The sequence below is a fragment of the Pipistrellus hanaki genome, assembly GCF_964339955.1.
Source record: "Pipistrellus hanaki genome assembly, chromosome: 7".
Lineage (NCBI taxonomy): Eukaryota > Metazoa > Chordata > Mammalia > Chiroptera > Vespertilionidae > Pipistrellus > Pipistrellus hanaki.
Window position 1 is genome coordinate 16,780,611 of NC_140509.1, and position 26,927 is coordinate 16,807,537.

The window sequence follows — 26,927 nt, forward strand, 5'->3', positions numbered from 1 at the left end:
GTCTGTCTTATAGGTCAGGAAATTGTAAAGGTACAGTGGTAGATCTTGATTCTCAAAAAAAAGAAGCTCATTAAGTTGACAAGAGATAATATATTAGTCAAAAATCTCTCTTCTGGTAACCTTTTCCAAAAGTGGTTTACATATATCCCCTAACTAGTTTCTCTCTCTTGATATACATAACAAAATACCAAGAATTACTCAGAAGGGTATGTGATGAGCATGAATTAGAACACAGTGATGTCTGATGAATTTCCTTGTTCCCATTATAGAATGCTGCCAACATGCCTACCCATGACTCCCAGATTCGGTGTAATTCTCCCCTGGAAAGTTCTGCATACACAATACAGTTGTTCACATGCTGGGTCCTACCATTCTATGCTGGATATCTTCTTTTGTTGATAAACATTCTAAGATGAGTAAATATCACTATGTTAGTAAATGAACTAAGTAAATAGTGTTTCTGATGGCTCTTCCCTTCTCTTCTCTCTGTGAGCTTTTGATGATATTTTTCGCTTTGGTTATGTTATTTATTCCAGTCTGTTTATCCCTTGGCCCATTCTGCTAATTCTTCATAATCTTATTCTGAGGGATAAAACCCTTTCAGCAGCAGCATGTTGTATGAGCACTTTTGTATTCCCCTACCCTACCCAACCACTACTACCAATGTGCCATCTGCTCACTCAGATCAGCACTGCTATGTTTCTAGAGCAGTCTATCCAAGGAGACCCTTTGGATTAGTTGCTGTGTAGCTTCTAATTCCAATTTACCTCACATTCCACACTTGGGTCAAACTGCTATATGCCCAAATACACAAGACTGCTTCATGTCTCATGATTCCCTCCACCTCTACTCCCCACTCCAGATATTTCTTCTGTCTCTCCATTGTTTTGATTTTCAAGCCTTAAATGTCTTTTGCTCTATGGTGTTTCTTTACCAACTTCCAAACCCAAGAATGACTGATTTCTTGTTTTGTCTTTCCTTCTTTATATTCTATCTTCATCTATACTGAGCTATAACTCCTTCATTAGAAAAGGATTTACTCTTTTTGTATCCTCAGCAACTAGTAGAGGGGCTGGCCCAATATAGAAAGTGTTTTTAAATTATTTGGGGGTTGACTGAATGAAGGACAGCTCTGGCCTATTGGCCCACTTTGAATTACTGGCCTCACCTTTAGTTCCTTATGTAGCACTTGAACAGGTTACTCTAGTAATACTAATACACTATGATTTTCTTCTCTACCCTCTGTTCCCTGATTTTTGTACTAAAAAGCTAATTTTTATGGCCTCCATCACCCAGACTCCCTGCCCTCTAGTTTTTTTCCTGCCCTTTTCCTCCTTATTTTGACATTACTTCTATGACAACTTCAGCCTCTGACTTCTCCATATCTACAGTTCTTATTAAACCCTGGTGATACTGTTTCCTCCCTTTCTTCCTTTACACTTAAAGTGCTAACAGCTTCCTGCTCTTTATGGTCTGTGTGCACCTCAACAATCCTTGTTTTTGTGCTGGTGGTGATGGTGTTATTTTAATGGCTCTGCTCATACCTCAGTAAGTAATCTCTCAATTAGGTATTTTTATTTATACTATATAAGAAATATCTATATCCTATTGATCCTCTCTTTCTTTTACAAGATATGATACAGCACCCCAATATCTTATTGGATTTTATATTCTTCCCTGAAGTCCATTGGCTCGCCTTAAGGTCTTGCCTAATTCTTGCCAACCAACCTTCTTTCAGGACACGGGTTCCTACTCTCCACCAACTCAGCTCCTGGCCCTCCCTAACCTAGGAGCAGACTGCATTTGCTTATCTGAATTTGATTATTAATTGACACCTCGATTCCTGCTGCCATATTCTGCTTAACATATCAGACACCTTCAGTTTACAATATCCTTTGGACATTGTGCATTGTATCCACTTTTAAAGGCCAGCCTTGTGTCAGGATTCATTTCTCCCACTTTTATAATGTCTGCACTTTTCTTTTCTTTTAAAATATATTTTATTGATTTTTTACAGAGAGGAAGGGAGAGGGAGAGAGAGTCAGAAACATAAATGAGAGAGAGACATTGGTGCCCACATCCAAGGTAATGCCCTTGACTGAAATTAAACCTGGGACCTTTCAGTCCGCAGGCCGATGCTCTATCCACTGAGCCAAACCAGTTAGGGCTGACTTTTCTTTCTCAATGAGCTGAACTCTTGAAGGCATTCAAGCTTCTTATGTAGACTTTATTTTTGCATCATGTACAACTACCATGATATGTCTTTTTTTGCGAAAGATAAAATGTAAATATCCACATTTTTACCATTACCCTGATAAAAGTTGGGGCTGCCATTGATAGAGGCTAAGCACTTTACAAAACAGGAAAGAGAAATAATCCCACCGGAGAATTCCATACTGCCATAATGATTTTTAGGTCATGGCGGCTATTTTCTTCCTTGTACCTAGTTTAAGCTAAAACTAGTTTGCTATATAATTGTTGCCTTACAGTCAGGTTTTCCAAATGTATATATATATAAAGAGGCTTCCTGTCCTTGTTTTGTGCCATGATGTCTGTGCTTTTGCAACTATAAATAACATTGGCTCTCATTTCTGGCACATAACACTGCAAGCTTCTATCTAATTTGCTGTCCACACTCACCCTGAAGTCATTTTCAGCATTGCTGCTTTCCAAGTATTTTCTTCTCATTGAGTATCTATGTCTCACTTTCCATAAAGCTATTCATTTTCCATTTTAAGGTTGACACATATCCTTCTACTGAATCCTTTATTCTCTCTAGAAACCCAATTTTGTATTCCTGAGTGGTGGTATTTTTAAATTTTATTTTTCCCTTATTACAAAAACAATACATATCATAGGGGGAAAAAATGGAAAGAAAAAGAATGTATAAAACCACCATATAGAGATAGTTGTTGATAAAAATTTAATGTAAATCTTTGACTACAGCTATAGATAGATAAATATGTAGATACTAGAGGCCCAGTGCATGGATTCGTGCACTGGTGGGATCCCTCGGTCTGGCCTGTGCCGTCTCGGATCTAGGACCCCTGGGAAATGTCAGAGGGCTGATTTCAGCCCAATCCCTGCAGGCAGAGGCAGTTATATTATATATATTATTATGTAACATTCCTTTTTATTGAATAACTCAAGAATTTCCATACATATAGAAAAATTAAAAAAAAAAACCCACAGGATTATATTATGTTTTTATACATACTTTTAAAAAAATATATTTTATTGATTTTACACAGAGAGGAAGGGAGAGAGATAGAGAGTCAGAAACATCGATGAGAGAGAGTCATCAATAAGCTGCCTCTTGCACACCCCCCACTGGGGATATGCCCGCAACCAAGGCACATGCCCTTGACTGGAATTGAACCCAGGACCCTTCAGTTCCCAAGCCGATGCTCTATCCATTGAGCCAAACCAGTCTCGGCAGATTATATTATTTTTAATAGCTATATGATAAAACTTGTTCAAATACTGCTCAGATAAAGAAATAGAACATAACCAGCATTTCAAAAACTTTTGAATATCTCTTTCTATTCACACTCCCCTCCTTTGCAATAAACATTATCTGAACTTTTAAGATAGTCAGCTCTTAGCTTTTCTTTATATTTTCACTACCTATGTTATAATGTGTATACAAATATATGTTATTATATCTTCTTCATGAACTAAATATTTTATCAGAATAAACTGATGTTCTATCTCTAGAAATGATTTTAGCTTTAACGTTTATCTTCTATTAATATAGCTTCATAAAAATATTTTCTTCATATTTAAGTATATGCTTCTGCATTCTTTTAGTATCAACCTTTTGGTTTTCTTAGATTTTTCTATGTGTCTTATATATTGCATATAGCTGAATGTGAAAATTTTTCCAGTATGATGGGGAAATTTTTGTCTTTTAGTTGAAGAACTTAGTCCCTTTAATGTAATTTCAGGTGTCTCTGGTTTTAAATTTACCATTTTATTTTGTGCTTTCTTTTTGTTTCACATGTCCCACATATATTACTATCTATATATTTTTTTTTCACTCTCTTTTTGGTGATCTTTCATATTGACTTATTAATTTTTATACCTCTCTCCCTTTTGCATGTTTCTGATTTATGTGTTTGCTTCTAATTTTGTGATTGATCTTGAGGAATTATAATAATCATACTTATCAAAGTCTGAAATTTATTAAAACTTTAATTTTTCTTATATAATAAAAAAGTTAGATCATTTAATCTTTTGTGACTTATATTTTATCACTGTTTATCATTTTAATTCTAGTGTTGCTATTTAACATCTCTAGACTTTTTTTAATGTATATTTCATGGTCTTTTTCATTTACTCACATACTACTTTTTATTATCATTTTTTCTTGAATCTCAAATTTTTGGAGGTGGTGTCTTTGGAAGTGATTAAGCCATGAGATTGTAGCCTTTATGATTAGGATTAGTGTTCTTATAAAGAGAGCGCAGAGAGCTATCTCCCCTCCACTACCACATGATGAACACAATAAAAAGGGGTCATCTATTTAAATATACCATATTACAATGGTGAAGTAAATGCATAATTCTTTTTGTTTAAATATTACCTATATGTTACTGTCATAAATTTACATAGGAACTGGGTAAAATGCCATTTGGTTCACTGCCAAGGTTTGATATTTCTGATTCATTGTATTTCATAAATGTAAAACTAAAATTACCCTTTTTTACTAGGTTCTAAGATAGAAATGACCTGTTAGCCTAGATTATCATAATATTTAGAAGTTCATTTTTCTTTTTAATTTGAACTTCATCAGCCTTTGAGCTGTAAGCATAGCTAAATAACTTAATTGGTACTTTGCTACATCCTTTATTTTTTCTTAATATGGTAATATAACTTAAGGCATTTACTAAAATTTTATCCTATTACACTCAAAGACTGAGTTTTGATATATGGTTGCGCTATAAAAAACAACAACAACAACAAAAACACAAAACACCTAAATTTGGAAATCCCAGTTATTTGCCCTTCAAATCTTGAAATACCAAATGTACCTTCCCGAATAGAAAACCCCCCCACATATTTTATAAAACTGTTTTAATGTCATGCTTTTATACTGCTTTCAGGATGTCTATTTGGGCTGTAGGAAAACTAAATATTTAAACTGCTGAAAATTAAACCTTTCTCTTCAGAAATTCAAAAACATTTTTATAAATCTAACATTGGCATTATAAAACAGAATGAAAAAACTTCCTTTAGTCTTCTTCTTTTATTATGTTAAAACTAATTTTTTCTGTTGCAGAAACAAGCAAAAAATAAAAATAATTCACAAACTTTAGTATCCAAACAACTTTTTATCTTCCTCCATTTTCCTCTTACATAGTTCTTTTGCTTTTGTATGTTATTTATTTTACTTAAAATATTTGATTGATTTCAGAGAGAAGAAGGGAGAGGGAGAGAGATAGAAACATCAATGATGAGAGAATCACCAATTAGCTACCTTCTGCACACCCACTACTGGGGATGTAGCCTGCAACCTAGGCATGTGCTCTGACCGGAAATTGAACCATGACTTCCTGGATTTTGTGTTGATGTTCAATCACTGAGTCACACCAGTTGGGCTATTTTACTTTTGTTGTCTACATTATTTTATTCTAACTTTTATAAATATGTAATCAATATAAGTATTCTTCCAAATGTACCTCTACATTTAATTATATTAATTTACTTTAATTCAATTACATTTAATTCAATTCCATTATCAAGGCATTAGGGCTTATTTACTCTCAGCTGTCAGGTACATATATATATTATTTTATAGTCCTTTTAAAACATTTTCAAAATTATTTATCTTGATAGGCATTAGGGTCCCCTCAAATATAATATAATCTTGTTTGAGAGTAGATTAATGAGTTAATTCATTATTTCATTCCAAATTTTTAGCTGGCATGTATTATCTGCTAGGGATTATGCTATGTAGTGGGAGGAAAGTGGTAGGCAAGACTGATGTAATTCCTTCATTTATTGAAGTTAAGCTTTCATTCTTGTACATATGGAAAAGAATCAGGACTGATTTAGGATACATTCTGATATATTTCGCAGAGTTAAAATACTAGTAAGCACCAAAAAGGGGCCATGAAGGAGAAAGATGAAATTGTGATTGATTTATTTAAGAAAATTCAAGGGGATGTGGAATTTCATATCAGCTTCATAGATAGACAAATCATCTAATTAGAGATGCTGGTACAGAAATTTTTAATAGTTCCCCTGCCTTACCAACCACCAAAAGCAACCCTAGAGTCACAACCCCAAGCCATAAATTGAGAATATCTTCTATATTGGAATAAATTGAGAGAGAGTGAAAGACTTAACCTATATTCAGCTCCTTGGTTTTAAGATTTCTTGATGGCTAAATGTCATAATTCTGAGGAGAGCTCAAACCCTCCTTCTAATATTAGAATGACATGTAGAAGCTGAGGCCAGTCTTGGGACAGTCAGAACAATGCCCCATAAGAACTCAGTCTAATGTAAAATGTTAGGAAAATGGAGCAAAGGAAAGTGTAGTCTTTCTTGGTGAAGGAAGGCCTCGGTGAGTACTGGAGGGGAGCACTGTGGATTATCCCTCACCTAGAAAGCCCACCTTTTCAGGAAGGTCTCAGCAAGCCATCGGGTGCCAAAAGCTGAATGAAGATGCTGGACCAGGATAGAGGACACAGAGAATTTAGTGAGGGAGGCTCTAAGAAGTACAGCTCAAACCGAGCCTTGAAAATGACACCCTCTCCAGTCGCTCTAATAAAATCCTCCCTTCTGTAACCAGAGAGGTGCCAGCTCATAGAATGAAGGAGAAAAGAATATAAGCAAGATGCAAATGATGGAATTCTACCAGAGAAGTCATTTATCACAGAAAATGAGAATTCTCAAAGCATACTCTATAGAAAATAGTGATTACAAAAAAAAAAAAAAAAAAAAAAAAAAAAAGTGAAAAATAGACAAAAGAAAACAGAAAAACTAAAGAGACAGCAAAAAAGAAGAAAAGCAAGCTGGCAGAGCTTTCAATGGAGGGAGTAATGGAAGGAAAAAATTAAAACTATTTTTGGAACAAAATACAAAATAAAAAAGAGTGAAAATACAGAAACACAGCACAAACTTGAGAATATCACACGAAATGAAATAAAAAGAACTAAAGTAGAAAAGCAATTAGAGATGATTAAGATGGAGACAACGGGATCAACATAACAATAAGCTGTAATTCTGAAAGGAAAAAGGTAGAAATATGGATCAAATAAAATATTCATAATTATCTCAATTTTATTTCAAGCATTAATATTAAAGATAGATGATATCTGGTGACAAGCTCAGGGAATAGAGCAAACATGACCCCTTCTTGAAATATAAGCTTCTTTATAAAATTGTCATTAAAAAAGAATCTAAATGTAAAGAACTAAGAATTGAGAAACCATGATAAAACTATTTAAATGTATTATAGAACCAAAGATAAAAATTCCTATAATTACAGATATAGAATTGAATGCAAATATATAAATCTAAAAATTGTAAAACATGGGGTATCCCCAAAAATGTACATACACACTTTAATAATTATAAAGGCAGTGTTTATTAAAATACATTTCATTTTCAAAATTGAGCTATAAGCTATTAAAGTGCATATACATTTTGGGGGACAACTTTCTATATAATAAACTGGGAAGGAGGAAAGAATTGTGTGTACCGCTTGCCTTTAACAATGGGGAATATATAGATAATGCTTAATGTTGAAATATGAAATTTTATAAATATGAAATTTCATAACTTTCTATAATTTTTACTTAGAAGAATTATTTAAAAACTTTATAATTATAAGCATGTCACATAAAGTTTAGCAATTTATTTTGAGGAACTTATTTAAAGACAAAATATGATATTCCATTAAGTTACCAAATCATTCAGCATTTGTCATTGATGGCTTAATCATCAGCCTATCTAATAAAGCAGTGTTTTTCAACCTTTTTTGGGCAAAGGCACACTTGTTTCATGAAAAAAATCACGAGGCACACCACCATTAGAAAATGTTAAAAAATTTAACTCTGTGCCTATATGGAATCAAATAAACACAAAGAAAGTATTTTATAATTACTTTATTATGAAATATTAAGTAAACAAAATAGTGAAAAATTATAAAATTCTTGTCTTGTCTGCACCTACGGCACACCAGGCAACATCTCGCAGCACACTAGTGTGCCGCGGAACAGCGGTTGAAAAACGCTGTAATAAAGAATGAATATGCTAATTGACCCTCATGCTGTCGAAAAGATGGCAATTCCCACAGCCAATAAGGAGGGAATATGTTAATTGACTTCTCCACCCTCTAAGATGGTGGTGCCCACTGGCAATAGGAGGAAATATGCTAATTGACTGCCCTGCCCTTAATGATGGTGGCACCCACAGCCACAAGATGGCAGCACCAATCTTCTTATCCCCCCAGCGGCCCAGGGCCTGCTCAAGGTGCAGGCAAGCCTCAGATGGTGGCAGCCCAGCCACCCATGGTTGCCGGAGGCTCAGGTAACCAGGGCCAGGTGAGGCTTGTGATGCCAGCAGTGGCAGCAACAGAGGTGTGTTGGGACATTGCCTTTCCCTGATTACCGGGTTGCCTTCTACCCTTGAGGGCTCCTGGACTATGAAAGGGGGAAGGCCAGACTGAGGGACCACCCCTATCCCAGTGCATGAATTTTCATGCACCGGGCCTCTAATTAGCATAATAATATCCTTTCCTAAGGTTACTTTGAGGAATAAATGAGAAAACATATATAAAGTATTTAACATAATACAAGGAATATAGGAAGATTGAAATAACTAATAGCTATTATTATCAGTCATTGATATGGATAAGTAATCACAATAAATGTTAACATTTATCAAACTTTGATATGCCACTGTTCTAGGTAAATTAAGTCCTTTAATATTCAAATAAACTATGAAGTAGACACTGCTATTTTCCTAATTTTTACATGAAAGGAGTTGAGATAAAAGAGCTTAAGTTACTTTTTCAGATTATACACTAAGTGAATAGAACAAGGTTTAACACTAAAGTAGAATTTTCTTGACCACTAGGTCATACTGCCTCTTAGTAGTTAGGTAGTGCTCTGCAGTAAACAGGTGTGAGAGTGGTAGTCGAGTAAGAATTGTGAGTAGCAGTAATAGCAATAGTGATGGGTTATATTTGGAGAAATGGAAAGAAGCATTAGGACATCAAATCTCTGAGGGGATTAATGAGGAGACTCTACAAAACATGGAAAACTCAAAAGAAGAAAAAGAAGGAGTAGGAAGAGGAGAAGAGGGAAATGAAGAGGAAGCTGAAAGGGATGAAGAGGGAGAAGGAAGTGACAAGGCCAACTTTAATCATTTCCTAATTTCCTTATTTCTAGTTATATCAGTAAATTAAGAACTTAAAGAGAAGTGTAATTTTGGAAGTTCTCCACACAATACAATTGTTCTGTAGACGACAGGCCAAAACAACTTTATCCTCGTTATGTTAGTTGAAGAATAGAAGTTCTAAAATTATCAATTAAAAGATACATGTTTGGTTAAACTATCTTTCATTTTCCTTTTCTTTCAGTATGTTTTTATTGTATAAACAAAGTATGCTATTTATAGAAAAACTTCAAAGTAAGAATGAAGAAAAGTTTAAAAGAAGTCAATCTCATTATCTTAATTATATTGTCTAAAGATAATGCTGTATAAGCCAGCCAGAGAAAGACAAATACCATATGATGTCACTTAAATGTGGAATTTAATGAACCAAATTAATGGACAAACAAAATAGGACCAGAGGCATGAATACATGGAACAGACTGACAAATGTCAAAGGAGATGGGGAAGGGAGGGACTGGGTGAAAGAAGGCGAAGGGATTATCCAAAGAGCATCTATGGATGACCCATAGATACAACAGTGTGGTAAGGGCCAGAGGGAAGGTTGGCAGGGACTGGGTGGAGGTGGGCAAAGGTGGGGTGGGGGACTGGGGACATCTGTAATAGTGTCAACAATAACAATAATATTAAAAAATATCTGTAAGTATGTTTTACTTATATCCTACTGCCTACTTCAAGACTTAACAATTTTAAATAACAATTGTAATCTATAATTTCTGGGTATGGCTTAGCTGGATATTCTGTTTCAGGATCTTTTATTAGGCTGGAATTAAATAGGGCAGGATTCCTCCCAAGCTCACTCAGTGATTGTTGTTATGGTTCATTCAGTTCCTTATAGACTATTGCTCTGAGGGTCATAGGTCCTCATTAGTGCTTGGCCAGACTTTCTCAGTTCCTTGTTACATGGAATTCTTCCAACACAACAACATGCTTTATGCAGTCCGTGAGCGAGATAGAAGCCATAACCATTTGTAACCTAATAACACAAGTGACATTCCGTCACTTTTATTCAAGTTTTACTATTATTATTATTAATATTATTACAAAGCAAATCACTAAGTCCAGATCACACTCAAAGGTGATAGGTTATAAAGGAATGTAAATAGCAGGAAGTGGGATCACTGGGAGTCGCCTTAGAAGTCTGCCCACCACGATAGATACACCCAAAACTTAAAAAAACTGATGCTAGTCTATAGAGCTAGTTTTTCCAACCAGTTTTATTCACTCAAAAATATGTTGTGGATATTTTCCAATGCAATCATATATTTAAAAATGTCGAGCCTGTATAACATTTCATCCTATAGATGTGTGATAATGCTATCAGCCCTCTATTCTTAGTGATTATGAATAAAGAATCTTAGAGCTGGGTTGACCAGATTGGAATCCTGGTTCCACCATTTAGAATCTGTGAGTCTTTGGGCACTTACTTAACTTCTTTACAGCTTAGTTTCCTTATTGATAAAATGGAGCGAATAATAGTAATACCTACTACCTCATAGAGTTAAGAACAGTGCCTAACATATAGTAAGCACTCAATGAGTGTTATTATTGTCATCATCATTATCACTATTTTTTCAGTTACTAAAATGCTGATGTGACCATATTGTACATACAATTTTATTCACCTCCCTAATTATTTTCTTATGATAACTTCCTGAAAGTGAAATTGCTAAGTCTAAGGATAGGTGCACTTTCAATAGCACTGGAAAATTACTTTTTAACAAGGTTAAGTTAATTTATCTTCTCAGCAGAGCATGATAGTCAATGTCTGTTTCTTCCAATTCTCACCAATTCTTGATAATTTCATTTTAATAACTAATGAGAACTTAAAAGCAAGAAATGCTATTATATTTTCATTTTAACTTTTTTTTAATTATTGAGTTGAACTTTTAAAAAGTAATGTTTAACTGACATAGAACATTGTATTTGTATATGTTGAGAAATGATACCATAATAAGCCTAGTTAATATCCATCAGAATACTTAGCTATACAGAATTTTTATGAGAATTAAAAAAATATTTTTATTGATTTCAGAGAGGAAGGGAGAGGGAGAGATAGATAGAAACATCAATGATGAGAGAGAATCATTGATCGGCTGCTTTTTGTAAGCCCCACACTGGGGATCGAGCCCACAACTCCGGCATGTGCCCTGACTGGGAATTGAACCGTGACCTCCTGATTCATAGGTCGACACTCAACCATGGAGCCACGCTGCCTGGACTTGATGGGAACCTTTAAGATTAATCTCTTAGTAACCTTCAAATATGTAATATAGTATTATTAACTATAGTTTCTATCCTGTACATTATGTCAACATGACTTACTTGTTTTATAGTAAGAGGTTTGTACCTTTTGATTCTCTTCACCTATTTAGCTCACTGCTTTATTGTCTCCAGCAACCACCAACATGTTCTCTGTATCTATGACCTTGGGTGTTTTTTGTTGTTGTTTTGTGAATCCTTCCTTCCTTCCTTCCTTCCTTCCTTCCTTCCTTCCTTCCTTCCTTCCTTCCTTCCTTCCTTCCTTCCTTTTTTCTTTCCTTTTTGTAGATTCCACATAAATACAAGTTCTTGGAGTATTTGTATCTGTCTGACTTAGTTCACTTAGCATAATCCTTCTTAGATCTATCCTGTTATTGCAAAGGGAAAATTTCATTCTTTTTTTTTACGTTGAATAATATTTCATTGTATATATCTATATCCCATTTCCCATTTTCTTTGCCCAATTATCCATCTGTGAACATTTAGGTTGTTTCCATATCATGGCTATTGTAATTAATACTGCAGTGACCTTGGAGAATCTCCTTATTGGATATTTATATTCTTTGCCATTTTAAAGTGGGACATATTAATTGAACCATTAATTTGTAATGATCCACTTTTATAACATAATGACTCTGGAAGTATTGCATTGAGACATGAGCAGTCTTGCTGCCAGACCGAATTCATGTCTCACCTGGGAGCAAGAAGCTGAGAAGGCTCTGAGGAAGTTGTCATTTCTCTGTGGGGAGGTAGGATTGTGTGTTCACTCTTAGAAGACAGCCAGGAGAGCTTTTACTTTCTAGGTGCTGAACCATACCTATTAAAGGTTTTTTAAGGTTGTGGGGACTCCAGCTATAAGCTGAATGAAGTGTGTAAAATGGGATTGTTTCAGGAAGAGCCTTATCAAAATAAAGAACATAATGAATTGTAGAGTAATGTCTCTTGTAAAAATCCCAAAATAGTATTGCCAAGTTGGAAGGAAACAGACAAAACATCTGGGAGATGAATGATGACTTAAAGGGGACAAACAGGAGATCAGACAACAGAGAAGTTGAAGGCGTTTGGCGACCAATCTAAAAAATATGTTCTATCCTTCTGGTGCCCGTCTTGTATATAAATGCCCCAGGATATCTGTGTAAAATTGAAGTAGTGTTTGACTCACTATGCACTTTCTAAGAGCATGAGTTTCCCTGTTTATCTTTGTATGCAGAATGCTAAGATTATGCCAAATTCCTAATAGGGGTGTGAGAAATATCACTAGTTCAACTAAAAAAATAGATGGAGTAGAATAGTTAGTAAAAGGCCTAGGAAGGTACAGCAATGATGCATGGATGTTTGGAAAAAGAGAGGAATGGAGCTCTTTGCCACATCTACCGTGAGGATGAAGAAATGAGACCGTAGACATCCCTGAAAATGTGGACATCATTCTGAAGGGAAGCACAGTTATTGTGAAGGGCCCCAGAGGCACCTGTGCAGTGACTTCAACCACATCAATGTGGAGCTCAGTCTCCTTAGAAAGAAAAAGAGGATCCGGTTGACAAATAGGGAAACAGAAAGGAACTGGCCAAGGTTCTCACTATCTGCAATCATGTACACAACAGGATCAAGGGTGTTTTACTAGGTTTTTGTTAACCGTGGTTGGCAAACTGTGACTCATAAGCCACATGCGGCTCTTTGGCCCCTTGAGTGTGGCTCTTCCATGAAATACCATGGCCTAGGCGAGTCTATTTTGAAGAAGTGGTGTTAGAAAAGTTTAAGTTTAAAAATTTGGCTCTCAAAAGAAATTTCAATCATTGTATTGTTGAAATTTGGCTCTGTTGACTAATGAGTTTGCCTACCACTGTGTTAGAAGCTCAAGTCTGTGTTCGCTCACTTCCCTGTCAACATCATTATTCAGGAGAATGGTTCTCTTGTTGAAATCAGAAATTTCTTGGGTGAAAAATACATCTGCAGAGTTCAGATGAGTTCAGGCTTTGCTTTTTCAGTATCTCAAGCCAACAAAGATGAGTTGGTTCTTAAAGGGAATGACATTGAACTTGTATCAAATTCAGCTGCTTTGATATCAGAAAAAATTTTGGATGGGATCTATGTTTCTGAAAAAGGAACAGTTCAGCAAGCTGATGAATAAGATTTAAGTTGTCCAGCTATAGAAATAGCAAGATGCTGAACGATTTGTCACACTTACTTGTGATATTCTAAATATGCAATAAAAGTCATGCATTGGGGGGGGGGGAGAGGAATGGAAAGCAATAATTGGGAGTGGAATATGGTTATCAAGGTCAACTTCACCAAATAAAAAGGATACACCAAAGGCAAGGCAAGTGTAATAGATAGGCTTAAGAATTGAGAAATTGATAGAAACCAAGAATACTGGGAATACAGACATTAGAAAACAACAAAGGGGTATCTGTTATTGGCATGAACATCTGCCTCATAGGTGCATATATGTTATAATATATAACAGGACACATTTTCCAAGTGGATCAGTCATTCATTTACTTACTCAGTATCTATACATTGAGCATGCATCATGTGACAGAATATGCTGCTCACTGGGCATATGATGGTGAACAAGGTACATTCTACAACTTTAAAAGCAAGCAATTGCAACCCTGTAAGGATATGATAAGACTAAGGGTTTTTTTAATGAGTTTCAATGGAAAAGCCTAACCCAGGCATGGAGATGATGCAGGCTTCCCAGAGGAGATGAGAAAATAGGGCTTTTGTGATGAATGACTAGTTGAGCTGAGGGAGGTGTGTTAAAAGAGTAAATTCCTGAAAGGGGCAGCAGAATGCACCACAATATGGAGTTGAGAAGGATTTGGAGGATTCACTCAGGAAACCTCTTGTATTTTGGTGTGCATAAAGCCTAGAGCCTGCACAAGAAGCAAGCATATAACTGATTGGATTTTTAAAATTTTTCACTATCTATTGTATCCTTAGTGACATGACTTAAAATAAGTACAATTCTTAAATATTAGTTTAGAATTGTTGAGACATAAAAGTCAAAGATTGCCTAGAACATGTTGAGAATGTTTACATTTTACTGGAATATTTGTGTGCAGCCACAGAAATGTAAGTTCCATGACAAGCCAAATTCAACTATTATTTTTTTTGCCACTGAATCCCCAATTTCTGGAATTATGCCTAGAAAATATTTGTTGATGTAAAGTAAAAGAATGAATGATGCAGCCACAATTTGACAAAAAGTTTAACATGAAATGCTTTAAATTTCAGATTGGTTTCTGGCTGATATTTTTGCATGTATTGGCCTACTTACCTGTTCACCAATAATTTGTGGTCTGCAAATAAAAATCAATGTTAATATTAGCCTACATAAAACAATTTGCGAGGAAAATCTTCAAGAAATAAAAAACAGCCGAAACCAGTTTGGCTCAGTGGTAGAGCATCAGTCTGCAGACTGAAAGGTCCCAGGTTCGATTCCAGTCAAGGGCACGTACATTGGTTGCGGGCACATCCCCGGTAGGGGGTGTGCAGGAGGCAGCTGGTCGATGTTTTTCAGCTGGTCGATGTTTCTCTCTCATCGACATTTCTAGCTCTCTATCCCTCTCTCCTCCTCTCTGTAAAAAATCAATAAAACATATATTTTTAAAAAGAAGAAAAAAAACATCATAACTTCTAAAATAAAATACTTCCTTAGATTATTTCAGTGTTTTTCACCAAGGACAATATCCCCCTCCCTCCCAACACACACACACACACACACACACACACACACACACACACACACACGATATTCAGCAATATCTGAAGATATTTTTTATTGTCAAGCAGGAAAAATGCTACTGGCATCTGGAGGATAGAAACAGGGATGTTCATAAACATTCTACAATGCATAGGATAGCCCCCACAACAAAAAAAATATCCAGTCCAAAATGTCAGCAATGCTAATGTTGAGAACTCTTGGATATTTTAAATCAGGGTCTCTACTTATTTGGCACATCTACTTGTTTGGCACAGATCATCAGTGGTGGTTTTACTTTTAATGCTTAGCACTCTTCTAGCTCTTAAAGTCTGTGTTTTTATTACAGAAAATGCATTTGAATCTTTAACCTAACAAAATATAGTAGAAGGCATAGATGAGAAAATGGATTTTGGCTCTTGAACAAAGTGTGCATGGAAGAGTTAGCCATTTGCCTGCTGCTAAAATGAGATAAAATATTGGAGCCAATTTTTTTCTTGTTTTCTTTCCAGAAAACAAGATCATTGTATTTTCATTTTTTAAAGGAAAGATGGTAATACTTTGCTCACAGTTATTGATAAATAATGGTGAGATTTCAAGCACTGACTTACCAGAGCTCTTTGAAACACATCTTTCACTTTTCCTTTGTTCTTTAGGATTGAATTTTCATATAAACTCTACCTCTGTAAATATAAGAATTTATAACCAAGGTTGGTCTTCATTTTTGGCTATAGAACTTACAGAAGTTAACCACTGGTAGTGGATAAACTACTAAAACAATTTCTGCACCATAGACATAGAGCTTCTAAGCCTCCTCCCTAACATCTCCAGTAATACAGACCCACTCCAGACCCTTCTCCATTACCCCACACTTCAGCAATTATAGGGTTAATTAATACCTGTCCCAGTAAGTGCCTCTCAGCTCCAATAGCTTCTGTTCTGATTGGCTGATTCCAATAGCACTCCCAGCCTCCCCAACATGTTAAATACTTTGAATAGTGTTTTGATTTTATCAACAGCTACAACCTTGGTCAAGTAGTTCTGTCATTATTATTGGTGGAGGGGGTGCTTATCTTCTTAAATGCCAATGGGTGAAAGTAGGTGAAAAGCTTCTTTTTCTTGATATCTAGGTATTTGTTTAAATGTTTTCAAGGAAAACAGAAAACCTCTGAAAGGAACCAAAATTTGGTCTTCCACAATATCTTCCTTTAAGTTCCAGGAAATATATCTATATCATTTGGCAAATAAATGATGGTAAAAAAAAATTCATGGCAAAAATGTGACTATTCTGTTCAGGTTCATTTTTAATGTGCAATACACAGAGAATTATAAATAATAGTATAAATGAAGCACAACTTCCAGCTCATAAGAATAAAAAGTGACAATGATGTTTACAAGGAGAAAAAATAGTGAGGAAATGAGCAACATGAAACAAATGGTTTAACCATAGAGTACTAAATCTATACAATGAGAGATTAAATATTCAAGCATGATAAAAAGGGAATGACATCATTCAATTTTCAGGCACTAAAATTCATGAAAAGAGATCTCTTTAATTTTAAAATTAAAGATATTTCAATACTAATGTCATTATTATTTTTATAAGTTTAATCAATACAAAAAGTACAAAAACAAGAGTAAAAAATAAGTCAAAGTCTCACCACTCAGAACAGTTATAATTAACAACTGGTGAACCTTTATCTACATGTTGCCTAATGTACTTAAGCAGACATGATGGATGGATGGATGGATGGATGGATGGATGGACGGATGGATGTTTAGATAGAAAGATAGGTAGATAGATTGAAAAACAAAGTGATACTACACTATTTTTTTATTATAAACAATTACATTTTACTTATTCTGAATTTTTAAAAAACAAAATAATTTTTGGAGTTGAATTTTTTTTTCTGAACTTTACACAGAGTTTAAGAATGATAAGAGAAAGTCCTTTCTACAATTTTTATGGATAAGAGAAAAATGCAAAACATTAAGAATTGACATTTTTAAAAATATTTGTTTCTCTTTTTAAGGCCATTCTTATATTTTCCTTAATAGGAAACATTTGAAATTAGCAGACATTCTTATAGCACTCTCTTTCCCAGCTCCTGAACTTTGTTACTTATTAATAATTTATTCTAACATAGTCATTATCCCCAAAGTTATTTAGGTTTAGTTCTGCATTTAAATAGAGCCCAGGCTCATCATCAGCCTTTTAGCTGAATCCACAAATGATGTTTCCGTTGTTTCATGATTGATTTAAGAAGTGTACCTTATCTACCTACTTTTTATGGAATGTGAGGATTTAGCCCATTTATACCAGCTCTGACACACGTGTGCTCTTCCTTCATCTCTCCCTTCGTTTCTCTAAGCATGTCCTTGAGTGAGGATTAAAAATAATAATAATAAACAAAAGAAGTTGTGTGTCAACGTTCTCAGCTTCTTTTATTTTGTTTTATCCTTGACAGTATTTAAGCCACAATACTTGAGTTTCAGCTATCTTCTTGTTTCATTGAGGATAAATAGTGTTTCCATCACTTTCATTTTCTGTTAATACTGATAAATTTCAAAGAAGGAGATTGGATTAGAAAATTGTATTCTTACATCTTCAACTGAAATTTCAGTTACTGAGAATTTTAAATACATAAGGTGTTTTTAGGGGAACTCCTCCTCAGATTAACCCTCCTGAGGCTCTTACCCTCAGAGACTGGGTGTCCCTGCTGGGGATTGAGCCTGGAACCTGGGCATTGAACCAGTGACCTCCTGGTGTATGGGTCAACACTCAAATCTGAGCAACACTAACCAGGCTTAATTTATGTTTGTTTTTTTAAAAATTTTATTCTGGCAAAATTTAATCTTAAATTTACTGTATAACTTTATCTATGTTTATTAATTCTTGAGTTTTAGAATATTTCAACTTTATATAAAACTATCTATGATAGGTAGTTAATGTAAATTTTTAAGGATAAGGCAATAATGATATAACACATATTTCCTCAGATTTTCTGCTGTGATGACTAATAGTATTAGATGTATGACCACTGTTTTTTTTTTTTTTTTTTTTTTGTGTGTGTGTGTGTGTGTGTTTTAACATTTATTTTTGTAGTTAAAATCATCAAGGTCCTATTAAAACAACGGTCTTGCCCTATCTGTAATATTTTGTGCTATTATGAGACCTTTATAAGGACAGTAATATGGAAATACCTCTTTCTCCAGATCCTTTAAAGGTTAAAAGTTTAATTTTAAGACTTCTGAAACCACAGTGTTATAAAGTGTGATTCCTACAAATGACATCTTGCCTTTGTAACTGGTCTTCATGAAAAATTATTTATCCTTAAATACATTCTAATTAGAGGCCCAATGCATGAAATTCATGCAAGAGTAGGCCTTCCTTCCCTCAGCTGCCAGCACCAGCTTCCCTCTGGCACCTGGGACCCGGGCTTCCCTTGCAGCCCTGGCTTCATCTGGAAGGATGTCTGGTCTAATTAGCATATTACCCTTTTATTGTTATAGATATTTTCTCATTAGTATCCCATTTAAAAGGCCTGGTATAGTAAGAGGGATAATTATCAGTAGATACAGTAATGATGGCTAGGTATTTTCCATCTAACGACTTGGCAGGCACTCTATTAGAAATAGAAATGTATAAAAACAGTTATCAACATTATACTACCATACTCCAGAAGAGTTCATTGCAAGTAAGAGGCACACTGTTATTTTTAAATATTCATAATACTCTGCAACACAGGAATGGCGTACTACATAGGAGAAAAAAAAATATCGTTTCAAACTAAACTTTAGTGTTGGAGTGTATTTTGCTAATTATTACAAAGTTATTGCAGGTCTCAAACAACCAAACTCTTAAACACAAATGTGGAATATATAGTGTGGGAATACTGTATTAGGATTAAACCATTTATTTCCAAGGTGAAACTGCTTTAAAAGCAGTGTTGTAGGTATCAAAAGTTAGATAACATATGCATAAATGTGGAAACACAGTTGATAATCTAGAACTGTCAGTCCGCATTTTTTCCAAAAGGAAAAAAATAATCTTTCAATAACAACATGGGATATATTATTGTCAGTCTATGGCAGAGTAACTTGCTCACCATGCAATTTTCAGCTCCCTAATAGTTAAGGCCTATGAGTAGTTCTGGCTAATCAACTCCCAAAAGGGTTCTGTGTGTCACTTCCAGTCTAAGCCTATGGAAACCCATATTTGATTTTTCAGTCTTGCTCTTGTTTTGCTGCAGCAGACATGGAGTTCCTAGTGTCTTAATCTCAGAGCTTCAATAGCCTGAGTGCCTGAGTGAAGGAATGGAGCAAGGACCCACTAATCTGCAAAGGACATACAGTATGAATAGGAAGGAAACCTTGGCTGTGTTTAGTCACTGGAATTTTGTTGGTATTTGTATCTTTCAACAATCATATAAATTACCTGATTCATTGACATGAAAATTTTAATAATATTATTTATCAATTCAATATCTGTAGAATCTGTGGAGATGTAACCCCTCTCGCTCCTGAGAATGGTTCATTTTTGTCTTCTCTCTTCCTGTTCTGTCTAGCTAAGGGTTAATTTATCTTTTTTTGTCTTCTTTACAAACAATATTTTGTTTCTATTGATTTTTCTACCTGTTTTAAATTTTCTACTTAATTGTTTTGTACTCTCATGTGCTGTTTTCTTTCTTTTGCTTACTATAAGTTGAATTTCATCTTTCTTTAGTTTCTTACATTCGAAACTGAGATCATTGATTTTAGATCTTTCTTCTTTTCTGACATAGGTGTTTAGGTAGTGCAATAAATCTTCCCCTAAGTATTGATTCAGTGGCACATAGTTTGGTAGTGTATTTTAATTTTTATTTAGGTCAAAATACTTTCTAATTTTTTTTTCTTTGATCCATGGGTTACATACATCATTTAGTTTGCAAGCTTTTAAGGGTACCCCAGAGATTCTTATACTATTGATTTCTAATTTAATTACATTTTGGTTAGAGAACACACTTTGCATGACTTGAAGTCTTTCAAATTTATTGAGACTTGTTTGATGGCCCAGAACATGGTCTATATTGATAAAGATTCCCTGTGCATTCTGCAGTTGTTGCTGCTTCATAAATTTTAGTTGGTTGATAGCATTCTTTCAGTCATCTATCAGCTTACTGATTTTTTAATCTACTTGTTCCAGCAATTAGTGAGAGAGGGTTACTGAAATCTGACTGTAATTATGGATCTGGCTCTCTTTTTGCAGTTTAATTCTTGTTGCCCTATCATTAGGTACATGAACATTTAGGATTATTATGAACCTCTGATGTACTGATCTAGGAATAATAATGAAATGATCTTCGTTATCCCTGGTAGTATTGTTTATAATGAGATTTGCATTGTTAGATATTAATATAGTCACTCCAGCTTTCATTTAGTTACTGTCAACATGATATGTCTTTCTCTGTCCTTCTTTTAATTGATCTATGTGTTTACATTTTAACTGAGTTTTTTTGTAGACGATAAAAGTTGGATACTGCTTTTTTTACTCCCATATGACATTCACTTTTAATTTGGTCATATAGTGCATTTATATTTTATGTCATCTTAATGATTCAAGTTAGGTCTATCATTTGCTTATCTATCCTTTGTTTCTTTTTATTTTCTTTTTGTTTGTTTTTTTTATCTTCTTTGGGGTTTTTCATTGGGTAGTTTTTGTTATTCCATCTTATCTCCTTGAATAACGTATTAGCTATACCTCTTTGACTTTTTACTATTATTTAAATTGTTGCTCTAGAGTTTATAGTATACACCCTTTTTATTTATCTTTAACAAGGATATGTTTTACTCATTTGAGAGAGAGAGAGGGAGAGAGAGAGAGAGACAGAGACAGAGACAGAGACAGAGACAGAGACAGAGACAGAGAGGTTTATGTGAGAGAAACATTGACTGGCTATCTCTTGCACATACCCCAACCAGGGACCAAACCTGCAACCCAGACAAATGCCCCAACCAAGAATAGAACTCCTGACCCTTCAATGTACAAGACAATGCTCCAACCAAGTGAGCCACACCAGCCAGGGTCATATTAAACATCTTGAACATCAAAGTTTGCTTTTAAGGGATATTATACTACTGTACAAATAGAATAAGAACTTTATAGTAGTACTAGAGGCCCAGTGCATGAAATCCTTGCATGGGTAAGGTCCCTAGGATCAGGGCCAATTAGGGCCTTCCTTCCCCCAGCTACAGGCTGCCAGCTGGGGCCTTCCTTCATTCTGTTCTGCCCCCAGTGGTCAGCGCATGTTATAGTGAGCATTTGAACTCCTGGTCAGTCAAACTTCGGAGGGGACAATTTGCATATTAGCCTTTTATTATATAGGATACTTTCATTTCTCCTTCTAAGCCTTTGCATTGTTATCATTTATTATTGTTATGTGTTTTACATATGTTATAAACCCTATGCTACATTGCTATTATTTTAAAATAATTACCTTGTAAAATATTTAAATAAGAAAAGAAGTGTATATTTTCCCATATAACTAGAATTTACATTGTCTTTTGTTCTAATATATAGACTTTTATTTCCATCTGTTATCATTTTTCTTCCTTTGAATGATTTCCTTTAATATTTCTTTCAAACTGCTTATTTTGCCTTCATTTCTGAAAGGTATTTTTTCTAAATAATAGATTTCTAGATTGGAAGATTTTTTTTTCTTAATTTTTTTAATCCTTACCAAGGATATGTTCTTTTGTTGTTGTTGCTTAATTGATTTTAGAGAGAGAAGAATAGACAGAGAGGGAGAGGGAGACAGAGAAAGAGAGGAACATTGATGGGCCTACAATACATTCCTCAATTGGGGATCTAATCTGTGCCTAGGTATGTGCCCTGACTGGGAATTGAACCTGAACCTTTTGGTGTATGGGATGATGCTCAAACACCGTTAACACCAGGCCAGGCTTCTTGCAGTATTTTAAATATGTTGCTCCATTATCTTCTTGCTTGCATTTCCGCCCCCCCCCCCCCCCCAATGTGACACTTCCTGTCATCTTTATATTTGTTCCGTTGTATATATCATTTTACTCAGGCTGCTCTTAAAATTTTCTCTTTAAAAAATCTGGTTTTGAACAAAACCTGTTTTTTTTTATAATTTGACGGTGATGTGCCTTAATGTAGTTTTCATCATGTTTCTCACAGTAAGCTTCTTGAGTCTTAGATTTATTTATTTTTCCAATAAATTTTGGGGAAAAATCTGTCCATTTCTTCAATTATTTTGTCCTTATTCCCCACTTAGGGACTCCAATTCCATATATATCATATATATCCTACAGCTTGCAATTGCCCCACTGCTCACTGATACTCTGTTCATTTTTAAACTTTTTTTTTCAATTGGGTTCATTGTGGATTGTTGCTATTCTGGGTCTTAAGTTTACTAACTTTTTCTTCTGCAATGTCTAATGCTATTAATCCCATACAATATATTTTTCATTTCAGAAATTATAGTTTTTATGTCTAGAATTTAGAGTTTGGTCATTTTTACATTCCATATCCCTGCTTAAATTTGTGCCCATTTATCGGGGATTATTGTCTTTAACTGTCTCTTATACACTAGTATCCTGATGCACGAAATTCTTGTAAGGAAATCAGCCTTTGCAGCCCTGACTGCATCAAACCCCAGCTGCCTCATAAATCCCGTGGCCCCTGCCCACTGGTCATTCCGGAAGTCCTTTTTGCCATCTGGTCTAATTGGCATATCAGCTCTTTATTATACAGGATTGTTTTGAAACTATTTCATACCATTTGTCCAGTGCTTTTGGTTGTTTCAGTGTTGTGGAGAGATGATAAATATAAGGTTGCTGTGATTCTATCTTGTCTAAAAGTAAAGTCTAAGCCACTGGTATTTTCATATTAATTTGTTACCACAACGTACTCTAGTCTATCCTAACTAATATACTGTATATACATTATTACCAAATTAGAAAGACTATTATCAAAGTGGCAGTTAATTTTAAATAAAAATAAAATCCACAGTGATTTAAGGCATCTTTAACTTTCTTGCTGTAGAAGGACATCAGATTTTCTATTAGTAGAAAGAGGGCTCTTTCAAATAGTTAGGATTCTATTTAATACACTTTTTGAAAAATAATGTGGATTTGGTTCTCTCCAGCTCCCAATGGACAGCATTGCTTAGCATTGGAGTACATGAAGTATGTGGATCTAGTCGGAAAGTTAGATAGTGGAAATACATTTACAACATTTCTTGTGATGGAGGGAGTGGGGTGGAAACATTAACTAATTCAGATTAAACTTTACAAGAGATACACCATATGTTACAGGGTCTGAAAAATCATAACAGGAATAGAACACACAGCTTTACCAATAATATTTCTGCATAGTCTCATAAATAATGGAAATTTGACCTGCACTAACAGATGTAGCTTAAGTAATGGCTCAAAGTGGGCTTTGAGAATTCACATCCTATGCAATAACTTCTCTTTGTTGAATGAAACTATGCTTGCTTTTTACTCTTAGCTATTAAGTTATTTAAATTTTGTTTTCTTCTCTCTGTTTAAAAGTCATTTAATCCATTACAGGCAATTTAGAAAAATGATAAAAAGTATTCATATTCTCACTACCCTAAAATAATCATTTAAAAATACTTTGATTACCTTTTAATTCTTACGTGTGTGTGTGTGTGTGTGTGTGTGTGTGTGTGTGTAACAGTTTAACCCAAAAGTATATAGCTTAGCATAGGGCATTGTCAGAATTCTCTGGCTTCAAACGTTTGCCCTGCCACTGTCTAGCTCTTTGGTTCTAGCCAAATTATTTATATCTCTGTACCTTTTCCATGTAATGTTAAAAACAGCATTACCTACCTCTTGAGGATATTTTGAAGATTGAATGGAATAATATTTTTTTAAATACTTAAAATAGAGACTGGCACATACTAAGCCCTCACTTAATATTAGCTATTGTTATAGATACATGTTTCCATAGGTTCTTCATAATTGTTTTTTAGGACCACATTTTATCATCTTTTACTAGGTCGTCTGCAATTTACTGAATTAATTCCTAATTTTTATTCAATACATTTCTGTGTCACAATAGATAAGGCTACAAAGAAATCTTCACATACATATCTCCAATTCTCTTTAATTATATATCAGAGTAGGGTAATTGTGTGATATTGTTTGCATATGATACTCTTTTCCAAAAAGTCTGTACCAAAATACAGTTGGTTTCTTAAATTAGTAATTTAAAAAAAAAAATTGGAATTTTTTTGTAATGATTAACCTAAAGCAGATGGTAGATTAGAAAATCACTTAAAAATATTAAGTTCTTGAGTGCTTCTGTTATAGATTGACAAGCTCTCTATCCATCCATGTGTAACAATATTCTGTCTTGATAAAAAGAATATATCCTTTTGCTGCACTTATTCATCCAGAAACAACATGAATTGGAGCAGAAGTAACATAAAAAGAAGAACTAAATATACATTCTCACATGTCAGCTAATATATAATGAAACTAACATAATAAAACTAATATACAATAAAACTTCATTTTATTATAATTAAAATAAATATCTTTCCTCAAAAAGACACATGCTTCATAAATTATTTAAACAAATGTTTAATTTAGATAAAAGGTGTGAGAAAGTGAGAGATAGTCCTCACTCAAACAATAGGATTGGCAAGGGTCTGGAAGCACATGTAGGACCAGAAATGGTACTGTGGTCATTTTGAGCTATCTATTGTACTACATTTATATTTAGCAACCCAACTAATGCTGAAAAAACACTAATCCTGCCATTTACTGAAAGTATAGCAATACTAATATGCAATGCTTAACATATGCCTTTGGTGGTAACTGGCTCACTTGAGTGTATCTCTGATTTTCTTTTTCATTGGACACAGGCTGCTTGAAAACAGGATTTAGTCTTAATCATATTTTATTTCAAAATATAGCATAAGACTTAGTGCAGAACTGGCTCTTAATACCATGTTCACTGCATGAGTGAAAAGTTTGAATCATCACAATTAATAATTGCAACATAATATATTTCTAAAACAATTCTAATTCATTAGTAAACTAGTTATCCTTCAATAGCAAAGTGAAAAAGATTATGTCAAAACTAAAGGCCTGATGCATGAATTCATGCACCAGTCGGGTACCTTGGGCTGGCCTGTTGGATAGGGCTGAAACTGGCTCTCCAACATCCCTCTAGGGGTTCTGGATTGCAAGAGAGCACATGCCAGGCTGAGGGACCCCACCAGTGCACAATCAAGGCCAGGGGGGCATGGGAAGTTGTCCAGCTGGGAAGGGACCATGGGAGGGGTCCAGGATGTGGCCAGCCTGTCTCAGTCCTGATCGGCCAGATCCCAGCAACAAGCTAACCTACCAGTTAGAGTATCTGCACCCTGATGGTCAGTGCGTGTCACAGCGACTGTTCGACCAGTTGACTGTCTGTTCCCTGGTGGTCATCGCACCTCACAAGCAGTTGAATGGCTTTAGCATATCATTAGCATATTACACTTTGATTGGTTGAATGGACAGCCAAACACTTAGCATATTACGCTTTTATTTTATAGAATAGGAAACATGAGGTTTATAAAATAACTCTTCTTAAATATTGAATTATGATAAAAAAAAAATTTCCCTCCCTCAGGAAGTGTTAGTGGGGAAATTATTTCCCAAAGTGTGGTTCGCATACCCCCAGGGGTATGGGAAGAGATTGGTGGGGATATGCACTGCACCATGCTTAACTGCGCCTAATTTTACGTTCTCATGAGTACGAGGGATACTCAGTGTTACGAAAATTAAAGGAGTACACTTATGTCAAAAGTTTGGGAAACACTGATTTAGAAGATACTATGCTGCGTGGCTTCTGCTCCTGCAATCCATTTTAGTAGAGAGCATTCAAAATTGAAGGAAAGTTCCAATTTAGATCAGAGAGTGTATTGCATAATGATATGATTTAAGCAGTCAGTGTTTCCCTGGGAAATTATTTCATAGTCCTTAGTTACATCAATATATCACTCAAATATTCTTTTCTTAATGGAATATTTTTACATGCAAAGCACTTTGGACAAGATTTATGTGGCCTCATTTATTTCTTCTTTAATGTATTTTATGTGCTTTATGCTTTATATTCTGATTCCAATATTTCAATGACAACCCTGATTTTAATCAAAATCAATATTATGCCATTTTGTGTTTATACTAAAATATTTCCTATAGGGATATCTCAGAGCATTTAACCTGGTGGAATTATTTTTGAGATGAATAGTACAGGAGTGATTTTATTAATATTCCAATTAAGGTAATGAAGAGTAAAAAACAAAACAAAAACTTATTAAAATATCATCCCAACTTAAATCTCACATTAGAATGCAAGTAGCACATATTTTAAATAATGTTTTTCCCCACGTGGCAGAATTATTAACTTTTGTTTGTTTGTTTCAAACCATTGGAAATGTTGATGAAGGTAAGGACCTCAGAGTAAAAACAGATACATACACATAACTACTCAGTTATATCTATACTAATAATAGCCTAGGTGGTTCTCACACTC

At 34.7% G+C, this 26,927-nt stretch overlaps 1 protein-coding gene and 1 pseudogene across 2 annotated transcripts in view; both read left to right on the forward strand.

Moving 5' to 3' along the window:
- PTCHD4 (patched domain containing 4) overlaps positions 1–26,927 on the forward strand; it is a gene marked incomplete at its 5' end in the record, with an annotated part of 157,391 nt that overhangs the window by 72,441 nt on the left and 58,023 nt on the right.
- LOC311625687 (large ribosomal subunit protein uL6-like) lies at positions 11,722–13,867 on the forward strand (annotated as a pseudogene). The gene is made up of 3 exons: positions 11,722–11,747; positions 13,055–13,301; positions 13,517–13,867. The product of its transcript is annotated as a large ribosomal subunit protein uL6-like (transcript).